Here is a 20,229-nt window from a genome sequence, read left to right on the forward strand (position 1 = left end):
GTCAGCCGTAAAACCAAAACGCAATATTTACCTATTTGATAAATGTAACTTCACTAAATTTGGCGAGATGCTTAATGACTCCTACAAAATATTCGTTGTTACATCAAAGGACCAAAGCACAGATGTAATATGGACACGTTTCTTAAAAATTCTGCGCCAAGGAATCAACGAACATATTCCGCAAAAACTGAAATGTGATAATAAGGAACCTCGCTGGTACAACAACGATGTCAGAAGAGAACTTAGGAAACAGAGAAAACTATAAAATTTGTACAGAAAGTCCATTACGTCACGTAATTAATCGAAGGAACTTGAAGCTAGAGAAATTTACGCTGCACAACGCTCAATAACCAAGAAATCAATGCGAACTGCAATGCGAAAGTTTAAGAAAAAAGTTCTCGGTGAATTACTCGAAGAAAATCCGAAATCCTTTTGGTCGTACGCGAGAGAGCTTCAGGGAAAACATTCAACCGTAGATTCGTTATTTGATAAAGATGGTAAACTTGTCACCGAAAATATTGACAAAGCTAACACTTTAAATTCCCACTTCGAAAGTGTATACACTACTGACGATACTCAATTCAATTTAGACATTCCATATACTGAGGAATCGATGGAAGAAATATCTATACAACGTGATGGGATAACTAAACAACTACAATCGATTAAGAATAGTAAATCTCCGGGTCCGGAGGGAATACCCGCGCGTGTCCTCAAGGAGTTAGCTCAACAGATCGCACCTTACTTAGAGATTATATTCAAGAAGTCACTCTCCGAAGGGAAGTTACCGCTAAACTGGAAAACTGCAAGCGTTACACCCATATTCAAAAAGGGAAACAGACATGACCCAGGCACATACCGCCCGATTTCATTAACATCGATTATAGGCAAGATACTTGAGAATATCATCGTTAGCAATATCATGACTTTCTTGGACAGACGTAACTTCCTCCATGACTGTCAGCACGGATTCCGAAAAGGTAGATCATGCGAAACACAGCTTGCGCTCTTTCTTCACGACGTTATAAAATCTGGTGAATCGAAAAGACAAGTTGACGCACTATTTCTAGATTTTAAGAAAGCTTTCGACACTGTACCTCACAACAAACTTGTAACGCCATAATGTAACCCTCTTACAACTACCAATGCTAAATCTCAGAACCCAAAAGACGAGGGTAGTACCGCGTTACATAAACTTGCTCGCGACTAGCTAACAGTGGAGAAATCATTTAATTAAAACTAAAAGAACCACGAAGATTCGTCCGGGACACCTCACGCAAGGGATCAATAAACCAAAAGAAAAGAGAATCACTTCTATAAAACAAATCGTACCACAACTTGGGCATTTATTTGACAATTGCACCTTTTGGGTTTTCTACAAAATGACAATTGCATTAAACAAAATAAGAGTTTCCCTGATCCACACTAACGACTCCAATCCACTGACATCACAATTACCCCTGCACTCGACGAACCTCACACACATGAATAAATAAATTGGAGACAAATGTCCACTGAATAGTCCCAAATATGGGTTCCCCCAAAATTACAACAATAAATTGATCTTTCCCCTTAAACCAAAATGAAACCAACAGCCACATACCTTACGCTAACACACACACAATCATACAACCCACATACTCCGAAGTCCATGCTTCATCACTGAGAATTATCTCAAGTCAGGAGAGTTCAAGTTAGGTGCGTCCAGCGGGAAGGTTGCAGAGCGAGAGAACGGTTTCCTTCGCCACGCTGACTACCTAGCACCCACAGTGTTGCCGTTTTTCCCAACACCGCGTAGCAGACGACACAATTTGTCATCTGTTCGGCCCGCGCGCGCTCTTCTCCTTACGCGCGGGTCTTTAAACTGGCATCGCAGTTGGACCGCTGGCCTCCCGTCGCCCAAGTTACTCCGCCGTGGTCAGCCGCGGAAGTAAAGTGGCGATCTTCCTTAAGACTGCCCTCAGAGAGGACCAATCTCTTCGCTGCAGTCCTGCGGCATGCCTGTAAACTTCCAATTTATCTCCCTCTCCTCTCAACATTCATGCTCCACAAACACATAAAAGAAAACACATTAACACACATCACACACGTAACGTAAGTGGCTATCTGGCCTCAATGCTCCCCCCTTTTGGGACACGCGAGACGATACCGAAGAACAAAAGAAACAAGTGTAATGATTAATTACATAATGAAAGTAAAGTGGATTGAAGTCCCAAAAAGAACATACATATTCATAGTTTCAATTAATAATCTCTTTACATTATTTCCATACATAATATATACATATTTTTTTAAATACATTATCTTCTCCCACCTGCTCTTCGACCTCCAACCTTCCCGGACGCACTTCACGCATTACAAATCCCCCCCTTACTTAACAAAAAAAATTGTGTTAGGGCTCAGGTATGGCTTCAAATCTTTTACATGCCATTTTCCAATACTTTGACGTTGATCTGTCTCCAATTCATACACATTGCGAGAGATTGATCGTAAAATGCGATAGGGTCCTACAAACTTAGGCGACAATTTAGACGAAAAGTTTTGTGCGGCTGAAGACAAAACGAAGTTTCGCTTCAGTACTAAATCACCAGGGAAATATTCGCGATCTCTATGGCGTAAATTATAATATTTACCCTGCCGACAGTAGGCCTCCGTTAGATTACGCTGCACCAAATCGTGCAACTCCTTTAAATTCTTTAAACGCCCAACCCACTCTTTAACTGGACGTACTACAACAGCATCCGTTACTTCTCGGGTGCTCCTTTCCGACCTGCAAATGTGCAATTCTCGCCCAAAATTTAATAATGCGGGGGAATATCCTGTGGAAGAATGAACCGCCGAATTTATTGCATAACAAAAATCATTCAAATGTATATCCCACTTCTTGTGATTTTCTTTAACAAAAGAGGATATCATCGTTTTTAAAACTCTATTAACCCGCTCAACGGGGTTGGCTTGCGGGTGATATGGGGGAGTAAATGATAATAAAATGCCATGATCTTCCGCCAGCTGCGACATAATACGATTAACATATTGCGGACCATTGTCCGAAACTAAAAATTTTGGTGCTCCCCAACGCAAAATCACTAACTCTCGAAACGCAGCCTTGACTGTTTCAGCCGTAGCATGCCTAACTGCCCTTAACTCCACCCACTTAGTAAATAAATCCTGAAAAACGATAATATACTGATTTCCCTTTGACGAACGAACTAAAGGCCCCATAATATCTGTAGCTACCACTAGCCAAGGTTCCTGAACCTCTCTGGTTCCCATCTTACCCGCGGGTCTTCGTTGTTCCACCTTGTATCTTTGACATATGTCACACCTACGGACATAACGAGCAACATCCAACACCAACCCGGGCCAGTAATAAAGTTGTTTAATCCGTGAACAAGTCTTTTCTACCCCTTGATGACCTGCTTGCGTTGTATCGTGATTTTCTTTCAGTACTCCTCCGACTCTCTCTTTTGGAATACACAATTTCCACGGACAACTACTTCCCTCTAACAAATGATCTATAGCCTGTGCACGGTGGACATATAACTCCCCGTTTTCAATTTTCCAGTCAGGATAATTGGCTGGATTATTCTGCACTTGCCTAAAACGCTTATTATACCATGGGTCCGCACTAAGTGACTCCACAGCCCCTGAATTAACTAAATCGATACACTCCGGTATGCGCGATAACGCATCCGGTACCACATGCTCGGATCCTTTTCTATGTCGGACCTCAAAGTCATACCCCTGAAGAGATAATGACCAGCGCGCAAGACGGCCATTGGGCTTATTCAACTTATGTAGCCACCTTAAGCTACTATGATCCGTTATAACCACAAAATGATAGCCTTCCAGATACACACGAAATTTTTTTATGCTCCATAGAACGCTTAAACATTCTTTCTCTGTCACCGAATATTTTTGCTCTTGCGCTGACAATGAGCGACTCGCGTACGCGATAACCCGCTCGGCTCCATCTAAAAATTGGGTTAACACAGCCCCTAAACCAACAGAGCTGGCATCTGTTTGCAAATAAAAGGTTTCTTTAAAGTCTGGACTAGCCAAAACAGGCGTGGTAGTCAGGTACTCTTTTATTTTCTCAAATGAACGTTGCTGTTCCTGACCCCACCTCCACTTCACTCCCTTCTTCAGTAATTGACGCAATGGCGCGATTATCGAAGAAAAGTTACCCACAAAGCGCCGATACCATGAAGCCATTCCTAAAAATCTGCGCAACTGTTGTATATTTCGCGGGACGGGATAATTTACCACCGGACCCACCTTTTCCGGATCAACGGACAAACCATGTTCATTGATGATGAAGCCTAAATATCTAATTTGTGGACAGCACCATTCGCATTTGTCCCTATTTATCTGCAATCCCGCGCTCCTCAATTTCTGAAAAACTTTACTTAACAACCTAAGGTGATGTTCGAAAGTTTCCGTGACTAATATTATGTCATCTAAATATGCAAAACAATGGGGTTCCATCTCCGGACCTATTAGTCTGTCTAATAATCTTTGAAAGGTTGCCGGTGCAGCCGTAAGACCAAAAGGCATCCGTTTAAATTGGAACAACCCTCTTCCCGGAACGGTAAACGCTGTAATCTCTTTACTTGCCTCATCCAAGGGAATTTGAAAGTAAGCCTGATGCAAATCAATTTTCGTGAGATATTTCGCACTTCGCAATTTATCTAGAATAGCTGACATATAAGGTAAGGGATAGGCATCTTTTTTTGAAACCGCATTCACTTTTCTAAAATCAAGGCAAAAACGACACTTCCCGTCTCCCTTGCGTACTACTACTACGGGACTAGACCAAGAACTTTGCGAAGGCTCAATAATGTCTTCCCTCAACAATCGGTCAACCTCCTGATTTATTACTTCCTGCATTCGGGGATTAACGGGATAATACCTTTGCTTTATCGGAATATTAGTGCCAACATCAATATGATGTGATACCAAATTAGTGCAACCCGAAATTGGATCAAACAACTTGAATTCCTTATCCAAAAATTGTTTTAATATTTCCTTTTCCCATTCATTCAATGCAAATACCCCCTGAATTCGCTCCGTCATTTTACTCTCCCTTTCAAAGGTATAGCGCACGCCAGGATCTGAACAAAAACTCCACGCGTTATCTCTCGTATCTATCAGAAGAGCAAATCGCGTAAGAAAATCCTTGCCAGCTATGCACGGCACCGATAAACATGGCAAAATATAGACTTTCATCACCTTCGTCTTTCCTTTTAAATTAATAGCCAAGTCCACTGACCCTAGAACACGCGCTGTAGTGCCATTCGCTACCGTTACCTTCGTATCATGCACCAAGTTGATTGATAACCCCAAATTTTTCACTAGGCTCAAACCTCCAAGACCCAAATACGTTTTTCCGGAACCCGTATCTACCAAGGCCCTTAACCTATTGGATCCAATAACTAAATCCAGATACCATCTACCATCACTCGAAACAGACGAATTGGAAAATTGACGAGCCTTGCGAAAGTCGGTATTAATTATTTTTTTTCTTTGTGATAACGCGAAGGGACACCACGGGTTGGAGCTCCTAATTCCCTTCCTATCGAAACTCCTTTCCCGTTTCCCGACTGACAATCTCTACAAGAAGCTTTCGTCACGTCGCGACGACCGCAACCAAAACAGAAACGATTGAGAGGTAAAGAACACCGAGAAAATCTATGACCAACTCGACCGCAGTTCCAACATAGCAGCCGGTTAGACTCTAATGTGGCCGAAGACGTCGAGCCTCCCAACCCCTCCGTGGAGTTAGCCCTCACTAGCGATCGCTGCCTGGTCAAATCCTGATTCACGGCCGGACTTGCTCTATTCAAAGCGACTGCCTCAATAGCATGGCTATCATGCTTACTCTGAAAGGTTTTCTCGACCTCTCGCACCGACGAAGCACTTTTCCTCACAGTGGGAGGTTTATAAGCGGCCTCCGGAACCACAGACTGAGAAGCATTCGGTGGGGAACGAAAAGTGCTTTTCAACTTCTGAATGTATTCATATTCCTTCCCCAAACAAGATAGCTCCTCTAGTGTATTGAAGTCACCCCGCCTTATGAATAGCTTATACTCGGGTTTCATATTACGATACGCCCACCTCAACTGCTGCGCCTCGCTGGGCGTGTGCTCCAACCTATTTAACAGTGTACAAAGCCCTGTCAAATAATCTGCTAATGCTTCACTTGGCCCCTGAGTCCTTTCCCTTATCTCGCGTTCTAACTGCTCTTGGAAATCATAATCGGTAAACCGATCTTTCAACGCGAACTCAAACTCGGACCAGGTAGTGAATTTGGATCTATTCAAACGAAACCAATAAAGAGCCGTATCTTTCAAAAGTTCTGGTAAACCCCTCAATAACTGATCCTGCGATACTCCATAACCTTCCCGCAATTCTTGCACTCTGATAAGAAAGTTTCCAACGCTATCCCCTTTTACCCCAGAAAACTTCACATTCCAACGCCTAACAATATCCATAACGTGTCGGTTCTGACGCACGATTTCATTTGAGGGACTATTTGCTCCATACGACCTTACTTCACCCTCAGTCTCACCCAACTCTCCCCTCACATGAGCAATAAGACGAGCCCTCAATTCTGGCACATTTCCGGTTGCAACTAAATTCCTTTCCAACAATGCCGCTATTAACCCACTTTTACGCAGGTGATATACCCAACTAACTTGAGGAATTGAGCCTACTTGGGTCGACGCACGCCCTTCTAAATCAATCAACTCCTCAACGCCACCCTCCGACATTACGCCAACAATTCGTAGCACGCAGAAATATAACAACTCCAAACGACAAAACAATAGCAAAGCTCCACTCTACAAAAAAATCAAATTCGAGACCCTCGGGCCCCTAAGGACCCCTGAGGCGCCCCACGTTGGGCGCCATATGTAACGCCATAATGTAACCCTCTTACAACTACCAATGCTAAATCTCAGAACCCAAAAGACGAGGGTAGTACCGCGTTACATAAACTTGCTCGCGACTAGCTAACAGTGGAGAAATCATTTAATTAAAACTAAAAGAACCACGAAGATTCGTCCGGGACACCTCACGCAAGGGATCAATAAACCAAAAGAAAAGAGAATCACTTCTATAAAACAAATCGTACCACAACTTGGGCATTTATTTGACAATTGCACCTTTTGGGTTTTCTACAAAATGACAATTGCATTAAACAAAATAAGAGTTTCCCTGATCCACACTAACGACTCCAATCCACTGACATCACAATTACCCCTGCACTCGACGAACCTCACACACATGAATAAATAAATTGGAGACAAATGTCCACTGAATAGTCCCAAATATGGGTTCCCCCAAAATTACAACAATAAATTGATCTTTCCCCTTAAACCAAAATGAAACCAACAGCCACATACCTTACGCTAACACACACACAATCATACAACCCACATACTCCGAAGTCCATGCTTCATCACTGAGAATTATCTCAAGTCAGGAGAGTTCAAGTTAGGTGCGTCCAGCGGGAAGGTTGCAGAGCGAGAGAACGGTTTCCTTCGCCACGCTGACTACCTAGCACCCACAGTGTTGCCGTTTTTCCCAACACCGCGTAGCAGACGACACAATTTGTCATCTGTTCGGCCCGCGCGCGCTCTTCTCCTTACGCGCGGGTCTTTAAACTGGCATCGCAGTTGGACCGCTGGCCTCCCGTCGCCCAAGTTACTCCGCCGTGGTCAGCCGCGGAAGTAAAGTGGCGATCTTCCTTAAGACTGCCCTCAGAGAGGACCAATCTCTTCGCTGCAGTCCTGCGGCATGCCTGTAAACTTCCAATTTATCTCCCTCTCCTCTCAACATTCATGCTCCACAAACACATAAAAGAAAACACATTAACACACATCACACACGTAACGTAAGTGGCTATCTGGCCTCAATGCTCCCCCCTTTTGGGACACGCGAGACGATACCGAAGAACAAAAGAAACAAGTGTAATGATTAATTACATAATGAAAGTAAAGTGGATTGAAGTCCCAAAAAGAACATACATATTCATAGTTTCAATTAATAATCTCTTTACATTATTTCCATACATAATATATACATATTTTTTTAAATACATTATCTTCTCCCACCTGCTCTTCGACCTCCAACCTTCCCGGACGCACTTTACGCATTACAAACTTTTATGCAAATTACAGTCGTGCGGATTAAACGAAACAGTTGTAAACTGGATACGCGACTTTCTCAGAGATCGTAAACAAAAAGCAGTTCTTGGCGGAATTAGCTCTGATGTTGTGAAAGTTACATCAGGTGTTCCACAAGGAAGCGTAATCGGCCCCCTGTTGTTCATTATATACATTAATGATCTCTGCTCCCGCATTAGTAGTAAAATACGTTTATTTGCTGACGACGCTGTCATCTACCGCGAAATTAGTGATCACTCTGACTATGAAATTCTATCATCTGACTTAAACAATGTACATTTGTGGAGCCAAGAGTGGGGACTCGAACTTAATCTGAGCAAATGCATGGCGGTACATTTCTTGCGGAATTCGTCCAACTCTAACCATGTTTATGCAGTGGATGGTATTAACAAAAAGGCAACAGACGAAGTGAAGTACCTGGGAGTTACGATAACCTCGAACCTCACGTGGGGAATACATATAAAGAATATTTGCGGCATAGCCCTGAAGAAATTAGGATTCGTCAAGAGTATTGTGGGAAGATTTTCGGATGAGAAAGTAAAAGAAAGGTGCTATTTCGCTCTCGTCCGACCGCACCTTGAATATGCAGCGAGCGTATGGGATCCAGTGCAGAAAGACTTAATCCGCGAACTGAATAAAATACAAAGGAAGGCTGCGCGTTTCGTCAAAATCTGCTACGGGCGTAAAGACAGTGTTACCCAGATGTTAAGCGAATTAGGCTGGGAGCCGTTGGAGACTCGGAGGCTGCGCGCTAGGCTTAGATTGCTTGAACAATTGAGAATGGATATCTTTAAGAGAGACACAGAGAACATATTATTAGAGCCACACTATTCGCGATTCCAGCCCGGAAGACGCCAACTAACGGCGAAAAATGTAAGCAGCGCGATGGTGATAGAGTGAACTGTTTACGTGTAACTCATATGCCGAATATAGGCTGCGTTGTGCCATATCGTAATCCCTGACGCCTGATGGCTTCTTGCCTGACAATCATCCCTCTTTAATAGATCTTTCGCTTATTGTCCCGCATGTCTGTGATACCTCCAAAACTGTATATTTTATGTAAATCTTAACTGTAACGTAACTGAATTTTCTTTTCTCACAGCTCAGCCTCTCACGTATTCGAACTTTGCTAGCAGTCTTTTCCATTATTTCGTCTCGGGAATTAACTGTAATAACCTCTTAATAAGTCTCATGCATTTATAGTTTAATTTCTTTCATTCCTTCTTCTTTCTTTTTCTGTCGTCGTTCACTCTCATTTATATCCTATATTTCATTCAAGAGGAAAATGAACGGCAATGTGACTGTTTTTCGGCGTCATGGACCAAAAAAAACCAAGTGATATTACTAGTTAACCCTCCTTTAGGGCATTCATATTATATTATTTGTAACTCCTCAGAGTATATGATATTTGAAGTAGAAATCATTTATAAAAGTACCTAGTTAAAATATTTTCTATTTGTTACTCTCCCCACTGTGTGAGCAAAATAATAAACCACTACCTTTGGTGATAATAATGTATCTTATTGTAGCCATACGTCATGTAGGTACCATTTGGCTCACTATGCTTCTTATATATGCTCCTATTTCCTTGCTCCTTTTACCTAGAAGAAGCTTCTCAGTATCAATAGGTAGGTACTCATATAGCTCTATGATAGTTGTTCTGTAGACACTCTACTGATAGTTGTGTGTGTGATGACTTGAAGTCAGGTCCATTCTTATAAGGCCAGCTGGATGCCTTAATATTATTTATGTCTTTTTCATGAGAAGTGCTTATCTATAAGTCTCTGATGAAGAGTAAGGTGGATTGGAGAGGTTAAATAAGGTGGAAGTGCAATATGGATATGGTGGCTGAGTAAGCCAATGCAATCATTTCTTTGAATTGCACCGTCTCTTTCATCACTCCATCCACTTATAGCTTATTTCAGCTCTCCACCTACATATTTTTTGGTCTTTCTCCAGTCACTACGAACTAAACATCCAGTTGACATGCTAAAGTACAGACCTGGCCTAATGGTATCATGCAGCTGCTGTACTAGTGTGTAACCATTCCAGACCACTAAATTCTTTCTTACTTCCTACTCACTGGCCCCTTTCCCTACAAATTACTCAAAATAGACAACGTAAACGATTCTACTCTCAAATGTTGACTAAGAAATTTTGACTTGATGCTTCCTATCATTGGTGGTGAATACAAGTTACAAGTGGGTATTACATTAGGTATTTTAAAAATTAATGATGTACAATCACAACCACCCATGCACTGGAGAGGAAAACTATCTCAGGCAGTTCTTGAACCCATGACCTTCAGCTTGCAAAGTTAGGCCTTTGTCCCACCACAACGAGGCCAGAATTATTGAGTTTAATTTACAAATACCCTTCGATGGCTGTCACTTAGTGTGACTGGACTCTTATCAAGTGATGGTGGAGTGGATAGATTAAATAAAGTAAAGGTGCAACATGCAGACAATAAACTATATTGACTCAGGATCAACTTTGAGAACACAACTTATTTTAACATTAAAGGATAAAAACAAAGGTTTTCCTTTCATCTATGATACACTGACAATTACTAAATTGGACTTAAATCTTCTCCACACTGCAACACTTTGTTTACAAGTACCTACATTAACAACTACTTTTTTCACCACTCCACTCCACTGTACTTTTCATCATCACAGCCTACTAACATCAACTACTTTCTGTCAATCTCCTCGGCTCTGTCCCCCATTATTCATCAAAATTAGCTAACAACAAGTGACCAGGTAAAATAGATTCCATGAACTAAGGTACCAGCAATCATCATCATCACTGGTCAACAATCCTAGGATTGGTTTGACGCAGCTCTCAACTCAGTTCTCCTATCAGCTAATCTTTTCACTCCTACGTATTTCTTCTCTTTCACATCTCTCTTTACTTGTTCCATATATTTTTTTCGAGGTCTTCCTTTTCCATTCTTGCCTTCCACCTGTCCTTCGACGATTGTCTTCATCAGGCCATCATGTCTCAAGATGTGGCCTATAAGGTTGTTCCGTCTTCTTACTAAGGTTTTCATGAGGCTTCTCTTCTCTCCTACCCTTCTTAGGACTTCCTCGTTACTAAATCGGTCGATCCATTTGAATTTCATCATTCTTCTGTAGCACCACATTTCAAAGGCCTCTATCCTTGCTTTCTCCGCTGCGGTCATTGTCCATGCCTCACTTCCGTATAGGAGCATACTCCAGATGTAGGTTCTTATAAATTGTTTCTTTACTTCTATATTTAAGTTTCCCACTGTAAGCAGGTCTCTCTTTTGGTGGAATGCTCTCTTCGCCTGGGCTATTCTGCTGATAATTTCTTTCTTGCTTCTCCCGTCACTAGTTATCTTTCTTCCCAAATAACAGAATTCATCCACCTCCATCAGTTTTTGCCTCCCTATTTTAATGTTGGTCTTCACTTCTTCTCTTCTGCTGCATACTAAGATCTTGGTTTTCTTCGTGCTTATTTTCAGTTGATATCTACTCATTACCCTACCCATATTAACCAGAATATTTTTCAAATCCTTCTCTGTTTCTGCTATAACGGCTATGTCATCGGCAAATCTTAGCATGCTAATTTTTTCTCCATGGATATTCACTCCCAATTCCTTTTCTTTCATTTCATTGATGGCTTTCTCAATGTAAAGGTTGAAAATTACGGGTGACAATGTACAGCCTTGTCGCACTCCTTTCTTAATTCTTGCTTCTTCACAGCTGGGCCCTGATTTTATCACGGCTACTTGGTTTTTGTATAAACTGTGGATGATTCTTCTGTCATTATAAAGAACCCCAATTTCCTTTAGGATTCCAAGCATTGTGCTCCAATCCACGTTGTCAAATGCTTTCTCTAAGTCCACAAACGCAACGAATGTTGGCTTGTTCTTTTCCATTCTCTTTTTAATGAGCAGTCTTAAGGCCAATATTGCTTCCCTTGTGCCTTTGTTTTTTCTGAATCCAAATTGGTCCTCATCCAAGTACTCTTTTGCTTTTCGTTCTATTCTTCTATAGATGATCCTTGTCAGTATCTTTGATGCATGTGTAGTAAGGCTTATGGTCCTAAAATCTTCGCACTTCTCCGCTCTTTTCTTCTTAGGAATAGGGATTATAATGTTCCTCTCGAAATCCTTTGGTATCCTACCTGTCGTATACATTTCACTAATGATTTTGTATAGCTGGTTCAACGTCTTCTCTCCTGAATTTTTGATTAGTTCTGCAGGAATGTCATCAATGCCAGACGCTTTTTTTATCCTGAGGTCTCTTACAGCCGCATCAAATTCCATATCTTAAAATTGGGGCTCCCATGTCATCGGCATCCACTTCCCTCTCGTTTTCGATAGCATTCGTTCTGAGGCAATTTCCTTTGTACAAATCTTCCAGATATTCCTTCCATCTCTTCCCTTTTTCTTTGTTTTCAATCAATAGTTCTCCGTTTTTGTCCCTAAGGGTATTACATCTTACGCCCCTTTCCTTAAAGTGGTTCTTCACTATCCTATAAGCGGCCTCTACTTTTCCATGTTTAAGATTGTTTTGCCCGTCTTCGCAAATGCTTTTCATCCACGTTTCTCTAGCCTTCCGCGCTTTACGACATATTTCGTTCCTTATCCTCTTGTAACGATTCTGTCCTTCCTCTGTTTTCGCAGCCTTGTATTTTCTTCTTTCTTCAATGAGATCTAATACTTCCTGCGTGATCCATGGTTTTTTCATAACGACTCTTCTTTTACCAAGAACTTCCTCAGCTGCCGCCTGCAGACCACTTCTAATGGTTTTCCAACTCTCTTCCATTGGTTTGTTGGTCGTATCCTCCCCTATTTTATTTTCTACAGCCTCTTTAAAAGCCAGTTGATGCTGAACCTCCCTAAATTTTTCAACCTGCCATATGTTTTTCACGGCTTTCTTCAACTTTTTAAATTTAAGGTGGCATTTCATCATAACTAAATTATGGTCACTATCGATATCTGCCCCTGGATAACTTTTGCAGTCCTTCACCTGGTTCCTGAATCTTTGTTTCACTAGAATGTAGTCGATTTGGAATCCTCTACGGTCTCCTGGCATCTTCCACGTGTATCTTCTTCGCAGGGGATTTTTGAATAAAGTGTTGGCAACCACTAGCCTGTGCTCCGTGCAGAATTCAAGTAGCCTTTCTCCTCTTTCATTTCGGTTACCCAACCCATATTTCCCAGTTATTATTCCGTCTTGACCTTCGCCGACGACGGCGTTCCAGTCACCTAAAATAATAAGGTTTTCTTCCCCTCTTACCTGCTTGATAACTTCCGCTATATCTTGGTAGACATCTTCTACTTCTTCGTCTTCATAATCTGACGTAGGCATGTAAACCTGTACCACTACAGTAGCTACGGGTTTAGTATCTATCTTCACCACTACTATGCTTTCATTAAACTGCAGGTAGCTTTTAACACGCATCCCGGCGCTCTTTCTAAGCATTATGCCTACTCCCGCATTACCATTTAGCGATCCCTTGTGTATCATTCTGTAGCTTCCACTCCAAAAGTCTCCTTCCCGGGGCCACTTCATTTTGCTGATGCCTAATACATCGAGGTTCATTCTTCGCATCTCCACCTTCAAGTTCTCTAGCTTACCGCAGGTACGAAGTGCTCTGACGTTCCATGTTCCTATCCGTAACATTCTATCTCGTTTGACCGATGTACCCTCTCGAGTAGTCCCCGCCCGGAGATCCGAATGGGGGACTAGTTTACCTCCGGAATATTTTACCCGAGAGAATTCCATCATGTCATTATATAAATTGAGTGGAGTAGCTGTGACTCCTCGGGATGATAATGTGGTGGTTTCCCCTTGCCTTCCACATCGCAGTACTACAGCCGTTAAAGTAAATGTTACCACGCCCGTAGTGGAATGTGTGTCGCTGTACCGACCGGTATGGTCTCCACCTTCGCACATGTGAAGAAGAGCTGCTGCCCTCTCCCCCGGGTGATGAGAGGCATAATTATTGGCGGCCCCCAGTCGCCAAGTCACGGTATCTTCACAGGTTTTGGTATCTTTTAAATGGTCTACCTTACCCAAGGGTAGCCCAATACCCCCTCAGAATACCGCCGCTTTTTGCCCACGACTGCTTATTCGACGAGAGAACTCGCTTATCTCGTAGCTAACCTCTATATCTAAAGGTCGACCCACCATCCGCAACCCGGTGGACGCACTCGGTGGCTTTAAGCTCAGACGCGAGGTACCAGCAATACCACAGAAAATTAGGATGGCCTTAAGCAAAATTGAAGAAAATTTTACGTGAATTCATTTTTTTATTATACTTTTTGGACATTTTAAAAACAGGATACAAGGAAGAGGTAGGTAGAGAGTACCAAGGTTATGAAGATTACATGAGTGTTGACTCTAAGGAAGAATTTAGTGATGGGTTTCCTATTCACAATTAGATCAAGGATATAAACTTGGGGGGCAAGAAAAAACATTTGTGGTACACTACATACATAGAAAAGTGGCAGATGGATAACATAAAGGGCTTCGAAGTCAATATAAAATAGTTCAGTTAGCAACCTCGTTCATAAATACAAAGCCATTGATGTCAACAACAGTGAGGACATTAAAATCACAGTTCAATCATGGGCCAAATCATCAAACAAGTGGTTTCTTATGAAGAGCAAGGATAAAATCTTCATTAAATAAGGCTCAGTTGGCATGAAGGTTCATAAATACAAGGCCATTGAAGTCAACAACAGTGAGGACATTAAAATCACAGTTCAATCATGGACCTAATCATCAAACAAGTGGTTTCGTATGAAGAGCAAGGATAAAATCTTCATTAAGTAAGGCTCAGTTGGCATGTAGGTTCATAAATACAAGGCCATTGAAGTCAACAACAGTGAGGACATTAAAGTCACAGTTCAATCATGGACCTAATCATCAAACAAGTGGTTTCGTATGAAGAGCAAGGATAAAATCTTCATTAAGTAAGGCTCAGTTGGCATGTAGGTTCATAAATACAAGGCCATTGAAGTCAACAACAGTGAGGACATTAAAATCACAGTTCAATCATGGGCCTAATCATCAGACAAGTGGTTTCTTATGAAGAGCAAGGATAAAATCTTCATTAAGTAAGGCTCAGTTGGCATGTAGGTTCATAAATACAAGGCCATTGAAGTCAACAACAGTGAGGACATTAAAATCACAGTTCAATCATGGGCCTAATCATCAGACAAGTGGTTTCTTATGAAGAGCAAGGATAAAATCTTCATTAAGTAAGGCTCAGTTGGCATGTAGGTTCATAAATACAAGGCCATTGAAGTCAACAACAGTGAGGACATTAAAATCACAGTTCAATCATGGGCCTAATCATCAGACAAGTGGTTTCTTATGAAGAGCAAGGATAAAATCTTCATTAAGTAAGGCTCAGTTGGCATGTAGGTTCATAAATACAAGGCCATTGAAGTCAACAACAGTGAGGACATTAAAGTCACAGTTCAATCATGGACCTAATCATCAAACAAGTGGTTTCGTATGAAGAGCAAGGATAAAATCTTCATTAAGTAAGGCTCAGTTGGCAGGTAGGTTCATAAATACAAGGCCATTGAAGTCAACAACAGTGAGGACATTAAAATCACAGTTCAATCATGGGCCTAATCATCAGACAAGTGGTTTCTTATGAAGAGCAAGGATAAAATCTTCATTAAGTAAGGCTCAGTTGGCATGTAGGTTCATAAATACAAGGCCATTGAAGTCAACAACAGTGAGGACATTAAAATCACAGTTCAATCATGGGCCTAATCATCAGACATGTGGTTTCTTATGAAGAGCAAGGATAAAATCTTCATTAAGTAAGGCTCAGTTGGCATGTAGGTTCATAAATACAAGGCCATTGAAGTCAACAACAGTGAGGACATTAAAATCACAGTTCAATCATGGGCCTAATCATCAGACAAGTGGTTTCTTATGAAGAGCAAGGATAAAATCTTCATTAAGTAAGGCTCAGTTGGCATGTAGGTTCATAAATACAAGGCCATTGAAGTCAACAACAGTTAGGACATTAAAGTCACAGTTCAATCATGGGCCTAATCATCAGACAAGTGGTTTCTTATGAAGAGCAAGGATAAAATCTTCATTAAGTAAGGCTCAGTTGGCATGTAGGTTCATAAATACAAGGCCATTGAAGTCAACAACAGTGAGGACATTAAAGTCACAGTTCAATCATGGACCTAATCATCAAACAAGTGGTTTCGTATGAAGAGCAAGGATAAAATCTTCATTAAGTAAGGCTCAGTTGGCATGTAGGTTCATAAATACAAGGCCATTGAAGTCAACAACAGTGAGGACATTAAAATCGCAGTTCAATCATGGACCTAATCATCAAATAAGTGGTTTCGTATGAAGAGCAAGGATAAAATCTTCATTAAGTAAGGCTCAGTTGGCATGTAGGTTCATAAATACAAGGCCATTGAAGTGAACAACAGTGAGGACATTAAAGTCACAGTTCAATCATGGACCTAATCATCAAACAAGTGGTTTCGTATGAAGAGCAAGGATAAAATCTTCATTAAGTAAGGCTCAGTTGGCATGTAGGTTCATAAATACAAGGCCATTGAAGTCAACAACAGTGAGGACATTAAAATCACAGTTCAATCATGGACCTAATCATCAAACAAGTGGTTTCGTATGAAGAGCAAGGATAAAATCTTCATTAAGTAAGGCTCAGTTGGCATGTAGGTTCATAAATACAAGGCCATTGAAGTCAACAACAGTGAGGACATTAAAATCACAGTTCAATCATGGGCCTAATCATCAGACAAGTGGTTTCTTATGAAGAGCAAGGATAAAATCTTCATTAAGTAAGGCTCAGTTGGCATGTAGGTTCATAAATACAAGGCCATTGAAGTCAACAACAGTGAGGACATTAAAATCACAGTTCAATCATGGGCCTAATCATCAGACAAGTGGTTTCTTATGAAGAGCAAGGATAAAATCTTCATTAAGTAAGGCTCAGTTGGCATGTAGGTTCATAAATACAAGGCCATTGAAGTCAACAACAGTGAGGACATTAAAATCACAGTTCAATCATGGGCCTAATCATCAGACAAGTGGTTTCTTATGAAGAGCAAGGATAAAATCTTCATTAAGTAAGGCTCAGTTGGCATGTAGGTTCATAAATACAAGGCCATTGAAGTCAACAACAGTGAGGACATTAAAGTCACAGTTCAATCATGGACCTAATCATCAAACAAGTGGTTTCGTATGAAGAGCAAGGATAAAATCTTCATTAAGTAAGGCTCAGTTGGCATGTAGGTTCATAAATACAAGGCCACTGAAGTCAACAACAGTGAGGACATTAAAATCACAGTTCAATCATGGGCCTAATCATCAGACAAGTTATTTCTTAGGAAGAGTAATGATAAAATGCTTATGAATTAAGTTTCAGTTAACATGCAGTTGCATCAATACAGAGCCATTGAAGTAAAAATAAATCTACATCAATGAGGACATTAAAAGCACAGTTCAAACATGGGTATAATAAGAGGAAGTTTTATGGAGAAAACTGTTTCAAAAAAGGAATGTGAAGGCAATGTAATGGATCGGAGTTCCTATTTCAGGGTTCGATAAGGCCACCGAGTAACATTGAGAAACGCTTAATTTCTCCTCACCGTCGTTTTCCTCAGTGAGATCAACGCCTCGTTAGTGTTTTCCAAGACGCTTTACAAGTTGAAACATTACGATAGAGTTCTAAAATGAAGTTAATAATGAACCAACGGAATAGATAAATGTGCATCAATGTCATGGAGAGTGGTTCAAAAAACGATATATATTGAATGAAAAAGTGCACTACACACGGAAAATCCTTTGTACTGTGACGTTCAAATACGTTACTTATGTAATCGATTAATATTAAGGAAAAATATAACAAACGATGGAGCAAAATAGCCATATAACGCTCGTTGCGATCTAATCTATTAACATACTTAATCACCAATGTGTCCGCCATTTTGAAAAATTACGTCACCAACGCTAGCGCCGCTAGTGGTGATTTGAGTCGCCATATTGTCTCCAGGTCCGATAGAAGCGATAAATTAAGAGAGATGTTTTGCCGAACGGATAGATATGGGAATTCGTTTTTCCCCCGAACCATAAAGGACTTTAATAAACGCTAGTCCCAACCTCGTTAGAGCACTTTTTTATAGTTGTAAACGGCTGGTGTCCTAACATCCCCTGCCACACGCCTTTTAGGCGGCTCGCGGGGTATTATGTAGATGTAGATTTCCTTGGAGAATTGAAACGCGCCGCCGATCCCTCGAAAACCGTAGAAAATTAGGCTTTATATTATCTCACTCCCCTCCTTTGACATAATTATACTTCTTCATGTCTGCTGCGAAATATCCATCCGTATTGCATGGCCTATATTGCCATCCACCGACGTTGATTCCTGAGGACTCAAATTTAATCCGTTCTCCTCTTATTCTCCATCCTCCTCTTATTCCATCTTCCTACTCGATTCCGATTACTTTGTATAAAATTCGACTGGAGTTTCTCTCCGAGTTATATGGCCGAATTTCCTGCTTGCGGAAACTAATTAATCTCATAACTTTTTACCCTTGGATTTTTCCGGTGACGTGGAATATATACTTCTGGGACGGGGATATCGTTTATTGGCGCAATTCTTCCTTTAGCGATTCTCCCCACATGTCGTCATTTACGTTATTCCAATTTCACGACCTATTTCCCTCATCCCGTGACTATTTAGCCCTCTCTTGAATCTGTCTTCCTCGCTCGCTGACGGTTCTACCTTCCCCCGCATATTCGGTGTCTCTCCTTTCGGCATCAAACCTTTGATTTGGAGGGGAGGATGCCGTGGGATTTTCTTGCGACCGTGATCACTGTATGTTTTCATTTTTCCGCCCCTCCCACGCGTTTTGCTGCCTAGAGTCAGTGAAAAAGACGAGCTCTATCTACCTTTTCACCGACTCTTGGCGATAAATCCGATATAAATGGATGATCCTCTTTATTCATTCTGCCAGGAGGAATTGCTGTCAAAGTGAGACGCAAATGAACGTGGAAACCTTGAGAATGAAGTATTGCACCCAGTGGCTGCCCGAGTTGAAGGACTATTTAATGGTAATGATATACGATCCAAGCGGTCTTCTTTTGGCTAGCTGTGGGTAACTGCTCACCGTGGAAAATATGAGTTTCCTCTGAATATAATTTATATTTTTCGTCTTCCATTCGATTGAACGATCGGAAATACTGAAGAATGTGTAATTTTAGATGGTACATTACGTTATTTGAGATCATCGTTTATTTTTGGTCCAAATGTACATTAATAGTATGAGTTTCAACGCACTTCTATACACGGATTTCATCGCCATTCATTTGGCGGGTTTTAAATAGAGCGTTACATTTATCTCCGTACTTGGCGTTAGGTGAAGTTTTTGGCTCTCATATGGTTTTGGCTCTCATATGGAAGTACTTCCTTCATCGTTTTGTCATATTGGATGAACCGCAGGAAAATTTCTCGAGGAATCAGAGAAAGCGTAAGGCCCAGCGCACACGGTGCGACTGTTCTCTCGGTACAGTTGCAAACCAGTTGACCGCGCATTGTTTTGTGACCTCGACAATGTATTGGATTTGGGAGTCGCATGCAAAACGACTGATATTTGACGATCTCAAACCAATCTGAGAACGGTCGCATACAACCGTGGGCCCGCGGTTGCAGTTGCGTTGCAGACTCGAGTTGCACGGGACCAAGTAGTGTTTTGACGGCCGTATAGTGTAAATATCAACATGGGTGATCAAGAACTCAACATGAAGCTCTATGGAGCAGTAAAGAAGCATGAAGCTCTGTACAACCATAAACTATCTATCGCTTTCAATATTGATAATAGTTAACGACGTCATCTTAGTCTGAGCCCGTCATAGTAAGCGCACACGGCCAAGCCAAGGCCTTAAAAACACGTACCGCAATAAATAAACACCTCACTAATTGCACAATAGACGCATCTAATTCACGACCGGCCCTTTGTCAGTACAATCGTGTGCGGACAGAAGTTTTATTTCAG

General features: G+C 41.3%; 1 protein-coding gene across 1 annotated transcript in view; it reads left to right on the forward strand.

The window, feature by feature from the left end:
* The window catches only part of LOC124171236 (sialin-like), a 229,792-nt gene that overhangs the window by 116,993 nt on the left and 92,570 nt on the right, over positions 1-20,229 (forward strand). The gene's annotated exons all lie outside the window — the stretch shown is intronic.

This window comes from Ischnura elegans, chromosome X (assembly GCF_921293095.1).
Source record: "Ischnura elegans chromosome X, ioIscEleg1.1, whole genome shotgun sequence".
In the NCBI taxonomy this organism is placed as follows: Eukaryota; Metazoa; Arthropoda; class Insecta; order Odonata; family Coenagrionidae; genus Ischnura; species Ischnura elegans.